The sequence below is a fragment of the Festucalex cinctus genome, chromosome 5 (genome assembly GCF_051991245.1).
Source record: "Festucalex cinctus isolate MCC-2025b chromosome 5, RoL_Fcin_1.0, whole genome shotgun sequence".
Classification (NCBI taxonomy): Eukaryota; Metazoa; Chordata; class Actinopteri; order Syngnathiformes; family Syngnathidae; genus Festucalex; species Festucalex cinctus.
The window spans coordinates 29,483,969-29,510,602 of NC_135415.1; the positions used below are offsets into that span (position 1 = coordinate 29,483,969).

The 26,634-nt window shown below is 41.6% G+C and overlaps 1 protein-coding gene across 11 annotated transcripts in view; it reads right to left on the reverse strand.

Annotated features, from left to right (window-relative positions):
* Nucleotides 1-26,634, reverse strand: part of fbrsl1 (fibrosin-like 1) — a 302,303-nt gene that overhangs the window by 54,842 nt on the left and 220,827 nt on the right. The window contains exon 1 of one of the 11 annotated variants that reach the window (XM_077521260.1): nucleotides 7,988-8,105. The exons of the other annotated variants lie outside the window; for them this stretch is intronic. The gene's annotated coding sequence lies outside the window, so the exon portion shown is untranslated. Of the gene's footprint in view, nucleotides 1-7,987; nucleotides 8,106-26,634 lie in introns of those variants that run through there. 11 annotated transcript variants of the gene reach the window in all.

A 26,634-nucleotide genomic window follows, 5' to 3' on the forward strand; every position in this document is an offset into this window, starting at 1 on the left:
ATTGCTATAAAGGCATGAAACCTATCAAAAGAAAGATTAAAGTCTCTTCTTTTATCAGGAAAAAAAAGAAGTATGCTTCTATCTGTTTCCGTTTTGCAGCAATTAGCATTAGAAGAGAGCTAAGTTTCATCAGTTTTCACAAATCTATTTGAAATTGTAAGTAATTGAGCTTTTTTTCTTGATGGCCTTGGTTGATCTCCTTTGCTCTGCTGCCACCTGCTGGCCGTTTGTGTAATAACTACCATTTCTGCAACCAAGGCTGCATCAAAGCCTTCTGTATGCTCTAGCATAAAAAAAACAAAACAAAAAAAAACGTATAAATATGTCTTTGGGACACTTATAACATTAAAAAAAACGTATTTGCACGTTATTGGGAGCAAATGAATTAATAATTATAAATATCTCCATGAGATGAACTTGCACCTTACCACGGGCATGTAACTTGTTAAGCGACAGTACGAATGGCTGCGAACTGGTTCAAGATTTCCTGCATTACGTACGGTTCAGCCAAAAAGGAGATGCTTTCGCAGGAATGAAGGGAAGCCGAGGGAAGAAACAGAAGACTCATTCCGTGAAAATGCCCTTGTAAGCACAAATGACAAGTGTTGTTTAGGGTCATCGCTGCTCGGGGCTTGAGAGGCTAAAACTGATGCATCTTTCTGAATGATGTTTTTCCAGCAACATGGCCGGTTGAAAGGGGTTTGGGTCTCGATTTGCGCCATAGTCAAGAGTGAGAGCAGCCCAATTATATTCCCTGCGCCTCAAGAAGCATTCAGCCCCCCAACCCATAGAGGAAGGCCTTTGCCATCTGTCCTGACTTTACTTCTTATCACGCTGCAGATGACAGCTCTGTGGAGCCTTGGTCCAATTCTCTGGAATATATTGCGGAGCTTGGCTAGCCATTTGAATTCCCTTGGCAAAAGTGCAGACATTTTTCACATGATTACCATCACATCACCTTAAATTTCCCTGTACAGTCAATGAATTGCGGTTGATGATGGCAGCCAAGCTCCCGAATATGATTTGAGGGGGAAAAAAATAAAATAAAAAAATGTCTTGTCAAAGTCAGCACATCCTAAGTTAGCAGAAATTTAACAAGTTCCCTGGGCTCTCTTCACTGATGGAGCAAGACATGAGCCTGCAGACACCTCTGGGCATGTAACTGTCACTGACACTTGGTAGGCCAAAAACAAGCGCAAACAAGGTTCAATCTTCCAAGATCCAAGGAATGACACTGCCCCATACGGTGTACTTCTCTCTCCTCACCACCCTACCCATGAACTCTTTGACCGCCAAAAACGTTTAATAATGTTTAGTAAAATCACGATGTATGACGCCATAAACGTTAAGTGACGTCAACTACTTCTTTTTTTGTGTGTGTGTGAATATATCAGTGGTCAGTGCAACGTCCAAGTGCAGCGCAGCCGGGTCAGAGTTGTGAAATCAAAAACACACACTAACTATGGCCGGCAGATGGCAGCGGTAGCTGCTCGGGCCCTAACTAGAGCTGCGAATTACAATGAAACATGACACAATCTGACGAAATAGAACGTTTTCAAGGCTGACGTGAATGATCAAAGCTTTTGTAACATTCAACCTGATTTGATGGAGCGTCACTAAACAAAAAAATAGTATCAAAGTCACTGTTGTGGAGGAAATGTATCTTTTCTTTTCAATTTTCGCTCAACGCCACTCAAATGGCCTATTTTCAAATGGTGATTACTAAAGAACGGAATAAGGTAGAAACACACTTTTTTTTCTAATGAAAGAATGGAATGCGATCTTTCATGTGGTCGCCATGTTGTTTATGTAGCAAAAAAACCACACACACATGCACATGAAAACGCCAGTCCCTGAACGATATAGCCAAAACCAGAAGGATAAAAACAGGGCAAAATAAACGTGGAGAACGAAATGGTACTTCTCACATTTAATTTGGCAAGTCAAATGCTGCCTAGACAAAAAGATGAAAAGCTACTTAAATTACATGGAGAAAGGGCAGTGATTTCATACGATACAATTTGGTTGATACCCCAGAATTACTGTAAATGGTGCATGAGTAGACCGACATGCTGTTTATGTAGTTTATACTTGTAGTTGTGCTTTGATATTTAAGCATGGCCACAGTGTTATAGTTGTGAGGTGTTGAAAGTCCACATTGTATAATTTTCACTTTCACCATTTATTTTTCTTAGATATTATCATTGAAACGGCATTATTTTCTCATGCTATTCTGCCAAGTAATTGAGGTTATGTTTGGCCACTGGGGAGAAGTTGAAAAAGGCCCGAGTGGGGTTCTCTACGAATCAACTTCATAGTCGCGCGCCACTTGCAGAGTCTCTTTTGACTCGCCGCTGTTGCCGCGGTGCTAAATTGCACAGCTGTTCGACAATCTGTGGCGGCGTTAATTACCCAAATGCGAGCAGCAGCTCTTGAGTTCCTCACTAACGAAGGGGACCGCTTTCCGGCGAGAGCGCCGTATGTTTGCTATGTAGGCCCATTTCCACCTAACGCTCCCCAGGCAGCACACGGACCATCACACACATCCGCATCCTGGAAAAGATGCATCTAATTAAAGCCCCTGACTCAAATCTGCTTACTAAGGGGGAAAATAACACGAGAGCCGGATTAAAAGACGACGAAGGAGGTAGGCTAGGATGGGGGGCTTTAATGTGCCGCAAGTGAAAGAGCTTAGAAGGAAATATGAGACCTCTCAATCGTAAGATCCAAGGCAAGGTTGGAAAGAAAAGCTGAACTTGAGACGATCAGTCAGCGTTTGTCAGTGTGATCCTTCAGGACTTCCAAAGCCTCCGGGCAGTGACAGACAAGGCAAGTTTTTGGAAAAGCGGCTTCTTAGCCCTCTGGCTTGTCGTGCATCGGTTTTCCACTACCGCTGGACACGATTCTATCCAAAACCAAATCAACCTAAATTGAAAACAAACCATGATGTGTAACGTTGCTTAATGATTTGCAGCAGCTCCGAATAAGAGTGCCTTTTATCCCTCGAACAGTACAACATGACGGCAATGAACCCTCTCCAGTGAGACACTGTAAACTGTTAATGCACTCCATTACACAGTACATCACCCCACTTCTTGCATGCAATGCTGAAAACAAAGATGTTAAGAACTCCCCTCATGAATCATACTTGATGGCTAAAAGCCTCGCTGCCGTGCACCACCCACCTCCGGTTATACATGAACAACACAGCCTGAAGTAGCTCTGGGAGATTATATAATGAATGCACCAAGCTAGGTGTCACTGGGGCTTGCGCGGCGCACAAAACGATGGGGCAATTAGGCCCACACGACACCTCGGGATGGCGTGATGAAGGACTCCTGGGCTCGTCTCCTCCGCCTATGTTCCTCTATCATTAAGGTCTGAGCAGCCACATCTGGCTAATGGCACGTCTGGGGTTCCTGCTCAAACACTGTGCCATGCCGTGCACATTTAATTACGCCTCATAAATGTAACAAAAGACATAAGACCGCTCCCGGGGAAGCGCCGTTTGGAAATCAGAAGCATCAAGACAAAGGTAAGGAGCTGGACAGCTGCCAGGTTTACAGGTTGACCTCTGCAAGCAGATTCAAAGGAGGCCGAGCACGCTCGAGTGTCTCCACATGTCCTTGAGATTGGGCCCAATGAGCAAGGGGCAGCGCTGGACCTGAGAATCAAAGAACCTCTCGTTGTCTCCGATTATATCACAAAGGGTACTTGCTGTTGATGGTCAATAACAAAAGAGCTGGCAGGATAAAAAGCATAGCTGTTTTACCAGATGTATCATCTGTTTGAAGTGTAGCAAAAAACAACAATAACAGCAGCACAGGAAAATGATTGTAAAGTTGCCTGGCGGCACGACTTGCTCCACTTCCTCTGCGCCTCAAAGCAGCCAATGCGGGGAGCTCATCACACTCAGCCAAGAGCATGAAACGCACATTACCCACCGACTGAGTGAGCGGCCGACCTATGACATCAGTTGCACCTGGAGGTATTCAAAAGACCTTGGTTGGTTGACATTTTGAGCTGAGAGAAAATTAAGAAAAAACAAAACAAAAACAAGAGCCTCGGGTTTTGAAGGGAGCAGATGCGCATGTTTTAGGAAATGACAACGCGTGGCCGGAGATGTGGCTCATTGTCACAGTACGACGTAAGGGTGTGCTCAAAAAATCGTTGCGGGCATCATTACAATACACGTATCGATACGCAGGCGTCAGAATCGATATTGCTCGTTAAGTTTAAATAGGCAGTTAACGTTTGCCTTTGCAGCTTGCATTGTACCTAAAAAATAAAAAAAAAGCAGCGTCTTTGAAGTTAATTGCCTTCAATTAATGCAAAAATAGCTCACCGGTAATTGGACACTGTGTCTTGGCTAAGAAGAATGAAAGCAGAGGAAGAATATCAACATTTATTTACTAATAAACTTAACATGGGGCGTGTCTTAATGTACCAATTTTCCTATATTTTGTTTAAAAAAACAAATAGAATGTGTTACATGAAAAAATGCTGATTTTATTTCCCCAAATATTTCAAAATAAGCACATTTTAGAGCTGTAATTTTAATACTTTGATATTTTTGCTCATATCGGCTCATGCCTATTAATAAATTTTCCCGGTGTGTTTGTGAAAACTGCTCCTTGCTCTGCAGTGCGTACACATTTAGACTAGGCATGCCGCTTAGTGGTAAACCAGAATAGCTAAGAACAAAAAGATTTTTGTCATCCAGCATAAACATATCCTTTAGGTATACATATGACTTTTATTATTAAATGCAAGTAAATTCATGTAAAATATCGGGATACGTATCGCCTTTAAGATCATGTATTGGGATACAAATGTATCGCGATACGTATCGTGTCGTGACCCCTGTATCGTGATTCGTATCGTATCGTGAGGTTGGCGGCAATACCCAGCCCTAGTATGTCCCACTGTCTGGCATTTTGGGAGCTGGCAAACGCCGCAGAAAATATTGCTGGTCACTCCCATTTGCGCCGTCACATAAATCGCCTGCTGTCCGGTTTGGTTAATAACAGTCAGGTTCGAAGGAACTGTCGTGCAATATAAAAAGTGAAGGGGAAAAAAAAAAAAAAAAAAAAGTATTTTGTTTTGCCAACACCTCCATTTCCCTTTACAGCTGCTTGCCTTGAGCATCTTTGCGTTATTTATAACCCTAAATGTTAAAAACAGAGACGTCTCTGCAGTGTGCGTTAAAAGAAAGCCTGCCAAATGTTTCCTCCTCTGCTTTTGGGTGTAGGGGCGAGTGTTTTATGGCAAGTCCCTCATCAGGGCTGAGATGTAGATCCAAGTGCCGCAGGGACTAGCATAAATTCTCCATCTCCCGCTGTGGACCACAAAGTGGTGGAGCTCGGGGAGTGTCCTTGAAGTATCACATCGCTTGCTTGGTGTCATCTGTTATATAGTAATGACATGTCCTCTGAAGAATCCACGTCTCCCGTGGCTCATACGAGTCTTTCTGAATGACAAAACGACCGGCTTCCCTGTCAGATGACTGTGTACGAAAACATATACATTACAAGATATAGAATTAATGGTTTATTCATGTTTTAGGAAGAAACCAATAAATTAGTGTTGAACGTTCACCGAGTTGTGAAAGGTTGGCGTCGAAATGAAAATGTGAATGAAGCAGGCAAGTATGAGAAACAATGTGAATGATGTTCCAGTAGCCTACCGCTGGCCCCCAAAGACCTGCAGAATGTTAGGAGTGTTGTTTTTGAGTCCGCAAGTACAACCCCCCCCCCCCCCCCCCCCCCCCCCCCCCCCCTAAATTCTTGAAGCCTCTCTCACAGGGCAGCTTAAGTCTCAGCGTATAAGCCAATTTGGATAAGCTCCCCATTTTAAACAGGTCCAGTTGGGACTTACAATATATTTGGGATGTCACAACCTTTTAGCACAGTTTTAACACAAAATGCATCACCATTTTATATGAAACGAATTTTATTTGAATGCATCTCGTGGCTCCTAAATGTTCTGTTTTTGGAAGCTCTCTTTATTTTTCTTGACTTGCAAAAAATCACACACCAAATAAATCTCCGTTTCTTCCTCTATCTGGTACCCAGACTTCAGGTGGCACAAGGTATTAGTCTCATGATGCTGGGTTTGTCATGTCTTCCCCAGCTGTGATCTGCCCCAACTCTTCCCTTTTACAAATAGCTGGAGGATTTTTCACCCTCTTATCACATTTGCCAAGCAGGCCTGTTTCTTATCAGCTTTCCGCTAGAGATAAATGGGTTTTTGAAGACGGGAATAAGAGAGATTTTTTGCAAGCTAATTCCAGAGTCCCATCTGCGAAAGATTACCGATATGTGCTGGGAGGCAGTGAAATATACATATTTTAATAACTAGGTGCTGGGAGTATCAGGTTAACGAGTGACTGGTATACAACAACGTAATTTGCTCTATATGCCCAAGACATGTCGACATAACAGGTAATGAGAAGCAATAACTGACTGACATACACTAACATTGCATATATGGTGACTTAGTTATTGACCTCATCACTTACACTGTCTCTTTTACACAGGTTGTGGTGAGGGTAAATGACATCCACATCTACCTTGTGCAATGCTAAAAGTCAGTGTGCATGTATGGAAAAATTACATCTGGTAAGGATCAATCAGAATTCAATAAAATAAAGTTTTTGACTACAATTGAAATGCTTTTTAACTGAAAAAAAACTTTACAAAGACATTTTTTTTTTCATTTTCAACTACAATATTGATGGTGATCAATGAAAAGTGTTTATCCAATATAATTCCATTCTTTTTTTTTATGTGGAATATTTTTGCATTATATTGTTTTGGGGTTAAAACAATCAATTTTGCTAGTACAGCAAAACCATAATCTTCGAATAATATTACAAATCTATATTCAGATCTCACATATTCCAGACATTTTGTAACAATATATTTTACAGGACAAAACCATCCACCAAAACTACTTGCACAGTTTATGACAAGTCAAATGAGATACGCCGGAAATGTAAAGATGTGCATTCTCGACACTTCTGTCTGTGCTTACAAGGCCAAATATAAAACCCCATCCGCTTTACTGTACAGAGTGAAAAGAATAGAGAAGAGGGCAGTGACACAGTTAACACTTAAAAGTCTCAATGGAAATATCACAATCATGTCCTGAGGGAACAAAGTAGGACAAAGTGTAAACCTGCAATTGGGACGTGAGCTAAAGCCTGTAGGATTTGAATGGGAATATATATAAAAACAATAAAATAAAATAACACAAAAATAGGTTTTGAACCATGTGATAAAATATAATAAATATTCATATAAAGTTATATGACTGGATGGATGAATAAGTAAATATAAAACACTATTAAAACCTGCACAATACTACCTGACCTTGAAGGCAAATATTCTGAGCAGTATTATAATAATATTATATTATAATATTATAATATTCTGAGTATTAAACAAGCAAACCTAATTAAGGCTGGTTGTGAGAGTCACAAATAGGCCAAAGTGTATATGATTTGCATTTTCTGCATATTTAATTCACCCTGATGACCATTACACGATAACTAATCAAAATGCCAAAATGAAAACAAAAACAATGACATCTCCATTGTGACGTGATGGTAAAAAAAAAAAAAAAAAGAGGAAATATACTTCAACAAAATCAGTTTATATTTTTTCTTTCTTCTTGAAATGTTTATGTCGTATCTTATATTTACATCACCCTGTATGACCAATAATTATAAAAACGTCATCATAAAAACGAAGGAAAAGCTCCAGTGTTATGAATTTTGCGCACACATTTTTTTTTTCCGCTTTGCAAACTGGCGTTAACAACAATCTGCGCCACCACCATCGGCGTAGCAAGAAAAACAGTCACCACAATGTCTAAAATTATGAAGATTATGTTTTCGTTTTTTTTTACTAAAGCGGCAGTCTATTTTCGACAGGTTGTTTTAAAAATCTCAAAACAGTGCAAGTACAATATTATGAAACCTTACCGAGTCCAGTACGCTGAGAGTGGTCGTGAAGAATATCCAAACCGCCCAGACGGCAAAGAATACGAACGCGCAGTCATGAAGATATTCAGGAAAACAGCGCGGGATTAATCCATTTTGGGCAAAAAATAATAATCATAAAAAATTAATCAGATGGTCGCCGAAGGTCGGACGATGCGGGAAACTATCAACCGACTCGGTGATCTTTCGTCCGTCTGTCGAACATGAAAAAGGAGGTGAAAGAAACTGTCGAAAATAAAAATCACAATTCCTTCCCCCTTTTTTTTTTTTTTTTTTTTTTTTTAGCTTTCGTCGTCTTTTTTTATTTTAATTCCTACAAAGTTCTGTTCGCAATGGAAACTGGTCTGGGAAACGCACCGTGGATCTGGTCCAGCCTCAAGATCTCCTGTGCAGAACTATCCAGTCGGGATAGGCAAACACGGCCGATGACAGATAGCCCGCAAATAGACTCCCCAAGTCGGTCTCAATCAGACAACATGACGCAGTGTACATCCAATCGCAAGATCGATGGCGTCATGTTCATCGCGGGTGTCACTGGACCGGTATCCACAAGGTCCGGGCGCCATGGATGACACAAGAAGTCCCGAAAAATTGCACACCGCGCTCGCCCACCGGCTTGAGCTCAACCGCGGCAAGAGAGACTGACGACGAGACCCAGCTCAGCTCCGCGTCATCGCTGTGTGCGTGTGAACGTGCGCGCGCAAGTGAGAGAGAGAGAGAGAGAGAGAGAGAGAGAGAGAGAGAGAGAGAGAGAGAGAGAGAGAGAGAGAGAGAGAGAGAGAGAGAGAGAGAGAGAGAGAGGAGAAAACAAGACTAGAGCAATCAATGCCTGATTGCTTGATCTGATCATAAATGTGAATTATGATTATTTTTCCATATATATATATATATATATATATATATATATATATTATATATGGAAAAATAATCCACATCTTACTATGAAATATCATGCGTCTTATTTACAATAACAATCAAACAAAAGCAGTTGATAGCATTTTAAGGTTTTTCTTTATCAATTGTAAGATTTCTGAATCCTGACATTTGTTGGTGTCAAATTGCAAATTGGAGCCTTTTTTTTTTTTTTTTTTTTTTTCAGTCAAATGTCAAAAAGTAATTCTTTCACCCTGATGATGACTGACCCAAAATATCTAAAAATGAAAATATGCAAAACTGTCATTCTTTTGCACAGGTGCGACAAATGTGTGAGTGAAAATTACACGGGACAAAAATCAACCTAAAAGCATTTTTAACAAAGAGTACACGTACAAATAATATGATTCAATAATTGTGTTGGTAAAAATGCGATGAAATGGCCTCGTAAAAATACTTTGGTGAATTTGGCAAACCATGGCAGCTCACTGGTGACGCTTGTGCAGTCACGGGCATTCTGGCGAGCAAATTTCTCGAGCCCATCGCTTGTTTGGCTCTGCTCGGCCCGTATCGTATCCAGCCGCACTTCTGTCTCCCGTTGGGCAGCTTTTATATCCTTGTATGTATTTTTTTTATGGTAACCGTGTTCAAGGAGGATTTTCAAACAATGCCAGGAACTTTGTGTATCTACCACGTGTATATCTTCCCATGGAAACATGCACCTGCTGGTCTCTGAATAGTTATGGGAGAATCTTGAACCCATAAAAAGAGCATTAAAATCATTATTGGCCGTTATTTTTTCATATCTTAGGCAAAATATTCAACAAGACATCCCATTGTTAGAGTTGTTGAACAACTAAACAACACACTTCTGCTTTTCTCTTAAAAACAACACTTAATCGTCTATTTATTGATGTCGGACAGACTATTTTGAAAAGATCTGTCGTTCACAATTTTACATTCTTTATATTATCATGAAATATTGTGGGAACATTTGTGATCAAAATCAACCTGGAACGGACAGTGTGTGAATGAAAAATGAACAGTATGTAAAGGTTACGACCTGCGCCTTCACATAGACAACGTCAGTCCTAAAATGGTTATGAGGGCATTTCCAACAACATAAGCCTCGTTATTATGTTCTCATGACACTCTTAACCGAATCCGAAATGAAGTTCAATGAAGTGAAATTGAATTGGCCGACCGCTCCTGCATGCAACTGCAACACAATTGAGTCGTTTGTTAAGAATGCAAGCCTTTAACTTTTATCTTCCTGCTGATTATCATTAAAGGTCATCCAAAGTCTTCAGACTTGAAAACAAAACGGCAGCAAAAGGGGGGGATGAAATTAAGATGATAAGTTTTGGTTTGAGCTCCAAATTGAGTTTCTTTGATGCAATAAGTAGGCTGTTGGTCCATAAATACCGTATGCCCAGCTCATAAAATCATGACGTCTGGAATTCAATTCCAAAATCGTGGCTTTTTCAGAAGAAAGAAATGAAAGATTTCAGTTAGTATGACTTCCCCATCAAAATACAATATTGAAGATATTTGAGAGAAGCTCACATCGATAAAGCAAGCAACTTTCGGTCCGAAACCCGAAATGTCACTCCTGCCCACGTTTCTCGCATCAGTTTGATTGTGGAATTTGAATGTCGCTTCATTCCCGCCACGCCACAACAGAAGAGTGCGTCCTCCACCTCTGGCAGAAATAAAAATGTATAAACTTCTCCAATCAATCAGGTGGTTGTGCTAAAACCTTGGCTAATGCAAAATACTATTGCGATACTTGCTTCATTGTTTAGTAGCTGTAAACAAGTAAATACACATACCAGATAAAAAAAAAAAAATACAGTTCCAGGTTGAAACTAGCATCAGTTTGGTTTATCTTCGTAAAGTCAATTTTGTTTTGGAAAATGCCGACTTATTTTTCAAACCCTAATCCTAATCCTAATCTGTTTTCATGTAAATTGTGTTATGACTGGGTCATGCCAGAGTTATGTTAGGGTCATGTAAGGGTTACTGTCGTGACTAGGGTCATTTAAGGGTTATGTATGGGTCATGATTGTGAGGTCAAGTGTCTGTTTTGAACTGATGTAACCAGCATCTAGTTTCAACTGGTCTTAAGGTATGTGATGTCAGAAGCTATGTGATGTCGGGAATCTTTAATCTCTTTACTCTTTAGCCAACCAGATGTCAGTCCTGTGACCCACATGTCTAGCTACAACCAATCAGATCGATTCACTGTCTTTATAAGCCTGTTTGAGAAGTGTGTGTTTTTGTCGGATTATTACCTCTGTTCCATCTGGCCACCTGCTCATCTGTTCCTCGATGCTTTCTTCTTGTTTCTGGTCTACTCAAGTCAGTTCCTCTCCTTTTGATATTATGCGAACAATGTGTCAAACTCTTATTTGTGTCTGCGTTTTTGGGATCCAACCTCAGCACATAAATTGTAAATAGGCTATACTTCCGATTGTGTTTGGGCCAGCAGAGAAGGTCCTGACATGTGTCGTTCCCATGAAAGAGGCCCATGCAGTATATAAAACCTTGGAGGAGGGTTGGGTGAATTTTGTGTCCTCGATTTCAGTTTCATGTCCATTGAGTGGTGACACTAATGCTACCATACTCAGTCGGGAGAACAGTTAATCTCACGTAAGACTCTGCTTACTGAGTTGATCTTGAGGCCTGATCCAAATATGAGTCTTGTGGAAATAGCATCTGGCATCGTATACGTCCTTCCTCGGCAGCATCCGAAAATAGAAGTGTGTACTCTAGCGAGTGGACGTAAAACTATTTCAACTGGAATGAATGACAAATTCATTCAAAGTACTGTAACCTTTTCCATATTCTTCTGCATGTATCGTTTTTTGCTTCTTCTCTAATTATTAAACTGAAGTGTCTTAACGAAGAGCATTGAAGTCAATATTATGACAACTTGAATGTACTTAACTTATTCACTCGCCGCCATTTTCACATTTCGCAATCCCGTTCGCTCCCGGCTGTTTTACTGGATTTTGACTGATTTTGCAAGGCCCACAGAATATTGTGTCCAATTGCTATAAAAGCATGGAACCTAACAAAAGAAAGATTAAAGTCTCTTCTTTCATCAGGAAAAAAAAAAGTATGTTTCTATCCGTTTCCTTTTTGCAGCAATTAGCATTAGAAGAGAGCTAAGTTTCATCAGTTTTCACAAATCTATTTAAAATTGTAAGTAATTGAGCTTTTTTTTCTACATGGCCCTGGTTGATCTCCTTTGCTCTGCTGCCACCTGCTGGCCGTTTGTGTAATAACTACCATTTCTGCAACCGTTCTTTGCAGTTGTGAGGCTGCATCAAAGCCTTCTGTACGCTCTAGCATAAAACAACAACAACAACAAAACGTATAAATACGTCTTTGGGACACTTAGAACATTTAAAAAAAACGTATTTATACGTTATTGGGAGTAAATGAGTCAAAAGTACAAAGATGCAGTAAGTCACTCCATTGTAGACAGAATTAAAAATAGAAGAGATGTAGTAATCACCATTTATTACTTATCCTATTCAAGGTCGCATAGAGTTTTATTTTGTCCCAGCTGACTTTGGGCATAAGACATGTCATGATGAGGTCATATGAGATGCCACGCCCATCTCCATACATGTGATGCATCTACAAGGCAAGAGCACATGCGTGACAAAGCTGCGTACGCGCTACATTCGAGTGGACGCCTGTAAGTTAGTTGCGTGTGTGTGGGAAGATTGGCCGGCTAGTGAGCCTTAAATTCAACTGTTAAGCAGTCAGTCAATAAAGCGCAGCCCGGTAGTGTATCAGTGCCTCGCGATGGGCCTCTCACGCTGTCCTAGCAACAAACAAAAGAGACCCGAGAGACTATGTGAGCGCTAGCTAGGACGAAGCTAGCGCAGCACGATGGGAATGGTTTTAAAATGGGAGGGTATGGTGCGGGGTCTTGGAGATTAACATAAATTGAAACTGATAAAAAGGAAAACCTTCATAACGGTTGATAAACTGCATCGCCGTTCAGGTATAGGAGCTGTGTCACTCCGACACCGTTGAGTTAAGTGTACGTCGCTTTGTAAACATGTGATGAAGATAAAGCACTTTATAAGTCTACTCCATTTACCATTTTGATGACAATGGATTTTTCATTTGTTGGACAATGAGGTGTTTTACCGGAAAAGCGCAAGATGCGAATCGATGCAAACGTCATTTGGTTACGTTAACACACATTCCGATGGGAGATTGTTGCAAGTCCGAGCTCGTAATGACGGACTCGCATTACCATGGAGACCCTTCAATGGCTGAAACAAAAAGTAACACTTCCTAAGTGTTGAAGCTCTAATCTGACCAGTGTTGTGTACAAAACATAACTTTTAAGGCCAGACAAAATCCATATTTTATCATTCGATCCAACGGGGACATTTAAGTGCTAGAAACTGTTAATTTGGACCCCAGCCATCTCCACTTTGAACCATGAATATTCTAAGTAATGAGGGTGGAGAGGCACAACATAGACGTCGCTACACGAACTGAACACATTCATGTTTTATTCCATTTGATTTCTGCAGCTGTATGTTGTAAATTCTATCTGGAGAGGGCCTTCCACAATCCATGATTTATTCATTGGACGGGCTCAAGTAGCGTAGTCCGATGTGAGAATGAGCACCTTTTTCAATGACTACCATCGTTCAATATAGACAACACTGTATTCCAAGGTCATCCGTTTGCTGCACTGGCGTACTTCACAATACACGTATTGTTCGTGTGAACAAAGCCCGAGGATTTCAGACACTGCGACAGACAGACTTAGGAGATGTTAAGCGAAAGTTTAGATGCTTTCTCAAAACATAGCAGAGGCTGAATACCATTAACAGGGTGAAAAAAGTTGGTTTACTATTATTCCGTAGGCATATTTTCAAACACATTGTATGTAAAAGGTATCCAGGCAGGTCGTTCAGAACCTTTGTGGAAATAGTGCTCATCAAAGCCCTCTCAACAAATGTTTCTGAAGATTCCTGTTCGACATGAAAAGCGGTACTGATTGATCGAGGCTATGTAGAACAAAAAGCGCCCTCCACCAGGCACATTAAAAATGAATTTTCTCAGCGATTCAAAGGGCTGCGCTGCTGGGGCGCGGGGAGATGAGAGCCGCTAACATGCTAGTTTGCCTCAGGAGCGCCTCCAGCATCACGTCCCAGCTGATCCATCCATCAGCCTTCAAGCTTGCAGAGGTGAGTGACTGTTTGAAGGCTCTCCTGGCTACTTTATCCGGAGGCTCAACAATCCAATATTGGTTGTTGCCGAAGATAATTACTCTCCATTGATGCTAGGCTACCCCGGGCTAGCGGCGACCATTTGCATCGCCCAACGCCGCTGATCGATCGGGCAGGAAAAGCAGTTGGGAGCTGATAACAGTGTATAAATTGACCAGCATTTGTGGGAGGGATGTTATGCTCTCTCTGGCTTTTATTCTCCGCCACCCCCGCCTGCTCCTGGCCTCCCCTCACCCATCTCTTACATTCAGCGAACAAGCTAAAGAATGGCTTCCACTGATAGAATCAGCAAGGACATTGCTGTCTTTATTCTTCCACCAAAAGCATGGACGTGTCACCTTGACATTCTTTATCTGCCTCGCAGCAAAGGCAAGAGAAAAATGTCCAAACCAGATCCTGCGTTTGATACACCATTGTTTATGGACCTACGGCTTTCATTTCCCCTCCTACTGCGCTGTTTGCAAGATTGGCAGAAGCAAAAGCTACTCTTTGCTGTTCTTGTAGCGTAAACATACAAACAGATGGCACAGCCTTGTGTGGTGTTGTGTCTGATTTGTATCCATAAGGGTATAATTTACACAGAGCTATGTATTTAAAAAAAAGGAAATTAACAAAGTAATTTATGGACACTTAGCGAGGTGCCCTGTGAGAACAAGTGCTGATATGCCTTACTATTAGGGACGTAATGATACCCAAACATCACGATACGATATTATCACGATATGAAGGTCACGATACGATAATTTTCACGATATTGTGGGGGCGTTGGCGATATTTAAAAAAAGATAATATTGTAAAGAGAGAGCTCATACTAAAAAAAAAAAAGCACAATTTTGTGCCTTTGTAAATAACATCAATTCATATAAACCACCTACAATCTCTAATAACAATATGGAGGCACTTATTTGCTAATGCAAGCACACATTGATCGCTTCACAAGCAAATTTGGTTCCCCTTCATCTGACAATGAGCGTAGATGTTAAACATAGAAGGCCAAAACATCCCTAATCAAAATTAAGTTGCACTAATAAAATAGCCACTAGAGGGTGCGAGAACTGCACAAATGGAAATCAACCTGACTTTTTTGACAGATGTGTTCCTTTTAAATATTGTGAACATGACGACGACGACATTGTGTTTTAATGTCACGATATTGCCCTGATCGTGACATCCCTACTTACTATGGGGTTGCTTTCATCAGGGACAGACTTGTCACTTGCACCAAAGTTTTATAGAGGCATGCAGGACAAACAAAAGCAATGGCGAATAATAAGTGAACACTCAAAGCAATAATCTGAGCCGTCTCACATCTCACTCTCTGCTTGAGATGTGAAACATAAAATGAAAAACAAGTGATATTTTCCCCCTGTAATAAAATTCCCATTCCTTTAACAAGATAAAAGTGAATTGTGCTCCTACTCAGAGAGTGTGAAAGACGTTTGGAGATGAATTTTTCATGCACATTGATAATTCAGTGCAGACTGGCACTGGTTTATTAACATTCTATGACTTTCTCTCTGAGAATAATAACTCTGTAATCTGAGGCTCTTTGGAAGAAATCGCTGTAACTGTCAGGGTGTTTAAGTTCATAACGACCGTAGAGAAACAGCCCATTAGGATACGGCAAAATTCTGATGAAAATAAAGATAAACCGGGCACATGGTAAAACGGTTTAATGGCAGGGCCTGCAGTAAGTCACCGCAAGATGAGCAACGCTAACCAAGAGCTAGCTGCAGCTAACAACTGCTAATAGCATCTTATGAGTCTTCAAAATCAAGAAGGTCTTCTCTTGATTCTTCTTGTATGTCGCAAAGAAAGAAAGAAGAAAGAAAAGCCAATTTTTGCCAGCAGAGTGAGCTGAGGGTGACCAACACAAAGACTTAATCCACTAAGAGACCTATGCAGGGTCTCGAAAGTGCGTTTGTTGCACGGCCTGAGGTTTAACAACCGACATTATAACTCCATATCTCATCATTACTCCGCAGTATGACATCGCTGCTGAGAAAGGGCTCAGCTTGGGAGGGTAGTACCGAAAGCAAGAGCGACGACTGAAACAGTAGCCAATGTGCAGTTCACGACAATTTCCTGCAAACACCGCTTTTGTTTTGTGTTGAGCTCGTGGTGGACACTGAAACGGATTTCAATTAAAATGAGAAACAGTTGCACATATGACATGAAAACAGCCACGTATAAGCTACGGCGAGGGTTTGAACGTGGACACAAGCACCCACAGCGGCGCGTCAGACTAGATTCAGATGTGGAAATGCACCTGCATCCGTGAATGCTACAAGGTTAGCTCTTTAGCCTCGGATGTCAAAGGATTTGTAAGAATGTGAGAGGCAGATGCTTTGATAGATGTATGGTAGCTGGGGGAGGGGCTCTCTCTCTCTCTCTCTCTCTTTCCTCCAATGCATTGCACACTAACTCTCCATAGTGTTAGGGGAGAGTATAATAAGACCCCTTGAGAAGAAACTGTTGGGAGGGGAAAAAGAACTTAACCAGGCTTAACAAAATGACAAAAACAACTAAATCTGATTGCACTCGATGCCTTATTAACATATCCTTTCACCAGCAGAGGATGCCACTGGTTCCAATTCAGTCAGACACAGCTGCTGGGATTTCCATTATGACTTTATGATTCAATCAATTATGCCTCTAAAAACTATAGCTTAATTAACTCCATGCACCAGCGGTGGCTTTTCACAGAAGCCATTCAGGAGTATAGAAGGAAAACAAAATGGCTGCTGTCTATCATCACGGTTAAAGTACACGCAAGATGGCGGCGGATAGATTAACGACGCCCTATGCAATTTTATTGATTCGTGTTCGTCTCAAGGGATTTGGAACAGGAATATTGTGCTCTTTGTTATACGTGTGTGTTGTATGGCATTTCATTTGTCACTGATATGCTGCAACTGTCCCCAAGATCCGCTTTGACTTTTGCCCATTTCCAAACTTCAAATAAATTACATAAGGTCAAGATTTATGGATCAAGCAAAGGTTTGAAACCCTAAATTTCCAAAGACTGTCGCTATGAGAGTGAATAATTGTGCACTTGAGGTCCAGGGCATTTCCCAGTTGCTAAATGTGGCGCACAAAACGCAGTGAAGTCGGGTAATCTAATAGTATCTTAAGTCAGGAGTGGAAACAAGCCATCACTTAGCATGAGTTGGAAAACAATATTCGTTTTGCAAAACACAAATCAGAAAATAAATGAGTTTAAACTGAATTAGGAATTCAATATTATCATCCCCCAAATACAATTCTCGGCAGTTAGATTTTTTTTTTTTTTATGTAATTAAGGGAAGAGACGCCAGCCCTGCACTGCAGTCACACCGTCTACTAGGAAAACTGGAGGAAAACAACCAACACGTCTGTAACTGCAGCTGCAGTCAGGTGAAGCGAGAATCCTGCCAAGCCAAGTGCCGAAGATAAAACAAATATACAAACTACATCGTTGGGCGGCTGGAATTTCACGACCTTTAAATAAGCAATGAGCGTCCAAAACCGCCCAATGAAGTTATTCACTGAAGTCGACGTATAAATTAATTCTGTGAATCGCTCTTTTCATCCCGTCATTTCAGAAGCACTCATGTTTGGTACCTTGCTAAAGAAAACTCCATTCATCCTAAACACTTCTAATTCGGAATATTATAAATTAACTAATTCATTCGCCGCCATTTTCACATTTCGTAATCCCGTTCGCTCCCGGCTGTTTTACTGGATTTTCACTGATTTTGCAAGGCCCACATAATATTGTGTTCAATTGCTATAAAGGCATGGAACCTATCAAAAGAAAGATTAAAGTCTCTTCTTTCATCAGGAAAAAAAGTATGTTTCTATCTGTTTCCGTTTTGCAGCAATTAGCATTAGAAGCGAGCTAAGTTTCATCAGTTTTCACGTATCTATTAATTAATTACTAAGTAATTTAGCTTTTTTTCTAGATGGCCCTGGTTGATCTCCTTTGCTCTGCTGCCACCTGCTGGCCGTTTGTGTAATAACTACCATTTCTGCAACCGTTCTTTGCAGTTGAGAGGCTGCATCAAAGCCTTCTGTATGCTCTAGCATAAACCCAAAAAACATCTAAATACGTCTTTGGGACACTTAGAACATTAATAAAAAAAAAAACCTTATTTATACGTTATTGGGAGCAAATGAGTTAAGAGACCAAAATAACAAAGCAATATTCACACATCAACATGCAATGGCTGTTATTTAGTCCCATGACATTTCCATATTCTTGGACTGTATATATAATATATAATTTTGGCAAACAACAAAGAAGGAGGAGGAGCACATTTAACTTTCAGCCTAGTTATTAAAAGCAGCCAATCTGCAAAGAGCCACCTAAAAGAGTTAAGACATTAACACCAGTCAGATGGTTTCCATTTTAGCCCATAATAACGTGTGACGGTTCCTTAAATCCAATATTCTTAGCCAGAGGACCCTTGGCCTCCAAACTAATGGCTTCCACATAAAGGGGTTATGGTTCTCACCCGGAATAGCTTAACCTACAAAGAACCTGAAAAGAAAATGGTCTCTCAGCATTTTCTTTCCAAAATTCCCCTTTTTGCATCGACCCTTAAATTTTCACGAATTGGAATTAATTTTCATGGTAACGTCTGCTTATCTTTAGAGTCTTTGTATTTGTAATATGGATTTAGGTGCTTTAAGTTCGGGCAGCTCATCCATGATGCCAGAAAAGCTTCTTTTCATCACGTTCATCTGGCCACAAGCCTACCATGACTTCTGACCCCATCCTCTCATGGGATATCACAAATCACTCCTCCCAGTTCCCAAACTGGACTGTCCCGACCCTCCATATTCACAGCCAGGAAAGATTTGTGTAACCTCCATGCAAATGACAACAGGAGATCACCTGAGACAGAACATTAGCTATATTTGGGTAACATCTTCCATCATCCTATATCACTTCAACCTGTGTAGACCTGGTACACTTACTGTGACATGGAGTACGTTTTAAGGGTTTAGTTGATCGACTAAAAAGATTGTGATCCAAACAGCACTTACAAAGACGACGTGCCTGTGTTTAAATGTGAAATGACTGTAATTCAGTTGAGTGCATTACTTGTTTTCCAATCAAAGTAAAAATACCACAATGAGCTTTTTCCATTCGACCTTTCTACATTGAAAATTATCTAAATTAAATAACACAGAAATGCCCAAACTTAGCGCATGCTGCATTGCATTAGAGTAAAGTGGAACAGAAAAGGAGGGCAAAATCATATTTTCCCAAGCCGAACCAAACTGTAAACATCAGTCGCTCAGTCCGCCATTTTATTCCATCACCACTATTTTAGGACCGACAGACAACGGTGGTCTGTCCGTCAGTTGTCAACGAAAGGGGCGTCCGCCAGTGACGGACTAAAAGGTCTGTCGGTACTTGACCCGGTTAGTGATGATTACACGGACTGACCGTTTTTTTTTCTCATCATTCATGGTGAGATTTGGTTGGACATTGGTTTGCCAAGATATTGAATACTCCCTGCAAGACTTAAGTTTGCTTACTTCCTCACCACCTCAACGATTACAACTCTACAAGACTATCAAGACACAGAGTGAGAATCAGGGGTAATGAAAAAGGGACAAACAACTCTAACCAACAATAATGGATCTCTAATGAAAAAGAGAGATGTGGCAGATGACAATCATTACAAACAACTTGGATATTCTAAAGCCAGCAACACGGTGCTTTTTTTTTTTTTTTTTTTTTTTTTTTTAAATGACTTTCATAGGCACCACTGTCATTTCCCCTTCAAGGGGCTGCAGGAAACAGTAAACCCACTGTCAAGGAGTGGGGCCTCGCTGGCTGTGGTGACCCAGCAACTGGCTGCACTCATTCAGCCTCTCCATCTGTGATCTTTACCAATTGAGCTCAAGAGGCTATGCTCCCCTTGGCCCCGAGCTGCCAACAAGGCAAGCCTCGTGGCTAATGCCTGCAAAGCTAATCGGCCTGGAAGGCCCCCGTCAACCACTCAAGTCTTAGGGTCACATATGGAAGTGACTAGACCTGTTCTAACTCACCAGGGGAGCTTCATAAATCTCTTGGCTGTTTCCCTAAGCTAATGATTGGGGGGGAGGAACATCTCTCATCCTATGTTGTGTCTGACACCAGTGACACCAATTTACTCCGTCTCCCTCTCCCTGCCTAACGGGAAGTAGATATCCTTGATAATAGTGGTAACAAAATTGCTCTCTAAACAGCCCCTGGTTTTTTGGTCCCAGGGAGATTTCATTGAGGGAAACGCTGCTACTGAGTTCCAGAAAAGGTCAACCACCACCGTATGCAGATGTTCAATGGCGGACGTCAAAACAGAGCTCCTTCGTGCACTGCGCTTGACTTGATATACAACATAAACATACCAGTCGTTGAACTTTACGTACATTAAGTCAATTTCTCCCACGTGTGTTGTCTGTTTTTATGCGCTCAGGGCGGAATCCAGTAGACAGATTGTGGAGACAGTAAATCTGATATGTTCCTCGAAAAGAACAAACATCCCTTTATACGGATGGTTTACAAGTCCATATGTATTATCGATTCAGAATTTATTTAGTGAGGAGGTCCGCAAGACCCCACAGGGAACTATATGCCTTGGTTCTCCCTTTCCACCTCGAAGACTAGATTTATGTCGTCCAACAACGGATAAGAAACTCATGTTTATCCCACAGGATCCTGGCCGTGAATCGTAGCAGATTCTGTCAAAGCCCAAATGTGAAACTGGATGATGGGAGGAAGAAAAATAAAACAACCAAATCATACCGTGTGGCCAAACAAAATATAATTGAGGTGCATGGTTTGCGAGTAACAGCAGAATTCGTGGTGAGGGTTTTGGCAGTGACACATGTAAGAGTGTCCATATTCTTCTGGAGAAGAGACATAATTGAGGGAGTACGGCCAAAGGAGGCCAAGAGGAATTGATGGTGCAAAGCTTAGGCACTTGTCCAGGCTGAAGACACATGGAGCTCCGTGGTGAATACTGAGCTCCAGCACAGGCTCACATATAACATGATCTGGGCTTAACACAGTCAATACATTCCATCCATTCTGGCATTGTCTTGTCTGACATGTTGAAGGATGTGAGGAAGTCGGGTGCAGACAAAGGCCTCTCCCGGCTGACCCATTAGCCGAGGAGAGCGATGTCCAGAGCACCGGAGCATGTCCCCTGTTCTGGGGTCGGGGCTGTTTTATTAATGAGCCAATCGAATGAGTGCAGGCTTGGGCTGCTAGGGAGCACCTTGGGCGGCAAGCCTGGTGAGCGAATGTGGCTGGGAGTCATTCCTGCTGGGACTGCAGTCGGTGCTGTACTCCCTGGTGGGCCGCGGTGGAGGCATATTTGACAAATGGACTCCTTTAGCAAGGCTGCGCCAAGGGATCGGGGCTCACGTGTTGGCTCATGGATGGTTTACCTGCTCACTTATTCATCTACACCGCCTCCTTTGCACAACTGACAGCTACTGATAATGAGGCCCTGTACAGATGAATTGATGGGCCAAGGCACCCAAAGACACACAAATGTGCAAGCACATACTCGGGCACGATGCCTGACTGTCCTACGGGTGATGCTGGCGGGCCGAGCTTGATAGTAGATGGACGTGTGCCACTGGAATCACTACTGTGATAGATTATAACACAAAACTGTCCAGGTTCACCTTTCACAATCTTGTCCACTGCAAACAGTGACACATACCGTAGACTTCCTATAATATACTAAAATTAGGTGATATGTCATTGAACACACCAAAATAAGACAACAAAAACAGGAAGCCCATGTTTTGCATTTTTGGCTGATTTTTTTTTAAAAACTAAAAAATATCAAATCTTTCTTTTCTGAAGGAACACAAAACCCTTTATTCTAAGTAAGGTGGCAAATACTAAGGGTAAGAGACAAGCTTTGCAACAAATCTGTGAGTGTAAACAGGGAGCCTGAGTGCATTTATGTTTTTTTTTTCCCCACACGATGCGGGATTGTGACAAATTCCAGAGCAAGTGTCTCACGAGTGGCACTGCTTTGGTGTCAACACTGAGCGGCTGTCTACACGTGATGGAGCCAAGATTCGCTGAACAGTGAACGCCACAGCCTCCCATGGGACGTGTGCCGAACAAGATGTCGCCTGTCAAGCGGAGAACATTTGAAAATAAATAACATCAATGATGATTTCAGTTTACTTGTCTGGAACAAGTGTGCTTTGAGAAGTGATGCCATCACTCTGTTGGGACGCGATTGCTCTTCTTCACCCCCCTCTTTCTTTCCATTGGGGGGGGGGGGGGGGGGGGGGGCGGGGGGGGGGGGGGGGGGTCTCGGCACTTTATTTCCGCTTGAAATTCAACATCAATCTATCAAAGATTTTACACATCTGTCCTAATAGACTGCTCAGTGAGAGTTACTCAAAGTCACCATAATAATAATAATAATAATAATAATAATAATAATGGATTACTCAGTCTCATCCTACCATTAACAAATACTTTATCTGCTCTTAACTCATTTGCTCCCAATAACGTATAAATACGATTTTTTAATGTTCAAAGTGTCCCAAAGACGTATTTATACGTTTTGTTGTTGTTTTTTATGCTACAGCATACAGAAGGCTTTGATGCAGCCTCTCAAATGCAAAGAACAGTTGCAGAAATGGTAGTTATTACACAAACGGCCAGCAGGTGGCAGCAGAGCAAAGGAGATCAACCAGGGCCATGTAGAAAAAAAGCTCAATTACGTATAAATGGTTCAGAGAACGGATGAATCAATGAATGTTTTATGGTAACATTACAGAGCAGTATGAAGAACTGTAAAGGAGAGGAAAGTGAAGTTCTAACAGCCTCCTATAAGGAATTGTACTTGGGTTATGAGGTTCCACTGTAAGTCTATTTCAGGTTGTGTCACCTTTAAAGTTATTCGATTGAATTTTATGTTCCTAATGCAACAATGTAATATGTCAGATGGCGAAAACATTTCAAAAAGAAAAAATTGTTAGCTTGACCTGGAACATTATAAACCAAGCATGAAGACAGGTAGAAGCATGCATCAGATATATGCACGTGTGTCCTGTCCATGCATATTTTGGCCTCATGCACAGTGGAATGAAGCCCAGCAAGGGAAGCCTAAACCGATCAGTCTCAAAAAAGTCCAAAGAGCACTTGTAACAAAGAGTTTCATCTATGCTCCTTAAGAAGAAACATCTGTTCTCTCTGACCACATCTCTACAGTCAATCCCAGGTCAAAAGTAGGACAGCAAATGTGTGCTGAGCACATGTGTTTGTCTGCCATTGCTCCTGCCAGAGATTACATATCAGAATGTGCTTTTGGCAGTACCCCAAAAGAAAAAAAGCTCCCCAAAGTATGGAGGCTAGATCCAAGGCATCATAAATTGTTTGCTGTGTGCTCATCTCTTGAAGACTTGGGGTAATCTCAAGTGTATGGAGGCTGTGATTCGGGGAGAGGGGTGTATCAAAACAGTGTGACATCAAGATGTGTTGACGTGTGGAAAAGGGCGTAAACATATCTGGTGGTTACCGTATTTTTCGGATTATACGTCGCTCCGGATTATAAATCGCACCAGCCAAAAAATGCATAATTAAAAAGGAAAGAACATATATAAGTTGCACTGGAGTATAAGTCGGATTTTTGGGGGAAATTTATTTGATAAAATCCAACACCAAAAACATACATGTCATCTTGAAAGGCAATTTAAAATAAAAATAAAAGAGAGAACAACAGGCTGAATAAGCGTACGGTATACTAACGTTACATGACTGACATGCCTGCTAATGTCAGTAACGACGTAACATATTAAGAGTTCGTAGCGAGCAGTGACGGGAGTCGGAGGCGGAGTGTTGAAGCACGGAGCCAAAGGCTGGCGTTTTATTGACATCAGCTTCTGAGGTCTTAACAGCAACTCCCCACTCAGCTAGAAGCTAACAGGCTAACTCCCGGTTTTCCACATAACAAAACCTTCCCACTTGGAACTTTCCCTTCGTCCCAACATTCCGTGGGTGAATTATGTTCCCATCACTACAAGTTATTCATATAACTCTAGCATAAAGAACATGCTAACAAGTTTAGCAAACTATCAGTTTCACTCCAAATCACTAAATCCAATGAAATCTTCATCTTCAGTGTCACTTTTAAACAACTCCCCCAACTCGGGAGGTAGACGATGCGCCGCTTCCTCTTCTACCGGATATGTTGAAATTATCAACACAGGCCTAGAGTGCCCTCCTGCTGTTTAGTGTGAAAATAACATGTGAAATGATATAATAATGTGTTAATTTCACACATAAGTGGCACCAGAGTATAAGTCGCACCCCCGGCCAAACTATGAAAAAAACTGCGACTTATAATCCGAAAAATACGGTAGGTTGATGCTTCCTGTTTGAAGGCATGGCCTGCTCTATTCTTTTCATCTAGGACCAGTGGGGTAACACCCAAACATGACAAATGTATCAATTAACAGTATAGCTGTCAGCGTGCCACAACCTTTAATCGTCCCATACATCCTTTCCATTTTCATATTTCCTTGACGTCCATGCTAGGGAATCAACCTCTTGCTGTGCACTAGAGAGCCACATGCTGTCAATACCTTTATGTTTCCTTCTCACTCACCCATAGAGGATCTGGGTTTGATTGGGCACTGGTCTGCAGGACAATCAATGGCCGTTTAAAGACCCCCTAATCAAGACCAGAGCGTAAGAAGGAATAAAATGCTCACATAACTGCTCTTTGGCTACTGGCCTGCAAGTTTGTCTCTTATTCTGCTTTTACCCCTCTCACTCATAGGATTAGGTTTCATTAAAACACACAAGATGAATCTTTGCGGGTCATTTTTGGGCCAGTGAGTCAGGTTTACCTGCTGCCTTAGAGAAAATCCTAACCCAAGAATAGCACAACCTAAATCTGAGAAAACTCACCTTCAAGAGACGTATAATACATGCCTTAGAAAAAAGGGGGTTAATGTATTGAGTTGTCTTGAGTTCCAAGGCCAGAAAGCAAAGCACCCTCATATCATTTGTGGCCGGGCTAAGCTTTTTATGATCTGCCCTCTCAAGTCGGAGTCATGTCGTGAGAAGGTGGGTTAATGAGCGCCAGTGACTGCTATCATTCCCAACCGTGCCAAGGTCCCTGGCCTTTATGAAAGAATCATATCCTTTCATCCTAATTAAAAGGCAATGCTCTTACCTGGCGCTTGACCCTTCTGAACCTGATTCCCATCCTTCTCACAATCAAGCCACTATTCTCATACAATTCACATTCTGCCCCACTGATGACTTCTTTACGATCACTTGAGATCCCGAGAGATATTGGGCAGAAGCCCATCAGAAATTGGGAGATATTCTGTAGTGCGAAAGAAGCAAGGTAAACTTGTCCTTCATATTGCTATGCTCAATTTATTTTTACTATGTTACTTGCAGTCAATAACCCTCTTAAAACCCCAAAATTGCTAATATTTGAACACGCACACAAACCTTTGAGTATGCTCTTATTCGGGTTCTTCAAAACCTAAATAAAACCCCCAGGTTACCCCTTTTCTAACCCAAATATTTGTTTATATAAACAGATTAGGAATACGTCCATTGAACGGGGCATTGGTTTGCCTTCTGCGCATGCTCGATTTGCAATGAATTTAAACGGGCCAAACTTGAATACATTGATATCTCCGCGGCGTTTTCACGTTATCTGTCTCTTCGGTGAAAATCCCACAGTGTGTATCTATATACACAGATATACGAGTGTGTAAGTCCATTCTTCTGTTGCGCAACCCACCGGAAATACCCAAGCAGAGGTGAACAAACATGACGACGCAGGAAACAACCACATTTTTGGGGCGAGGAGGAAACCGACTATTTCATTAGTGTGGTGAGTGAAATGACGGTAGAAAGTTAAAAGCGGAAAGGACGCTGTCGTGCGTCGCGGGTTTGATCGGGTTTTTCAATTGAGCACAACGACCACGTCTGCGGGAGTAACTTTCTCCGCTCACGGTATGTAAATGGGTTATCCCGAATGGTTCATAAACCGGAATTTTGAACTTGGGAGGGGTAGATTTTTTATTTATGTAAGCTCAAAAACTCTGAGTCCTATTATTGACCTCGAATCATTGCATCTCCTCTCATGGTAAAAACAGTAAAAGTCTCCGTTCTTCGCTTTCGCCGCCATCTTCTCTTGGTAGGATTGCGACATGGAGGGGAATGGAGGCTTGATGATGGGGAGGTGTTGCAGGTTTGTAATTTGTGCAGGGGATTTAGACATTACAGAGGGGAAAAAAGGGGCTCTCTTGGGACTAGGCAGTTGATCAGCCGCGGCCCCGGTGGAGCAAGCTAGACAAATAACAAATGACAGCTCTGTGATTAAATCAAACCTTCTCCTTTAAGTGTTGAAGTATCTGCCTGTCACTAACAATCTAGGGCTTGTTAAAGCGCCCTTCCCCCTCCCCCTCCCCCTCCCTACTTAAGTGCCCTACCTCCTCTCCCGC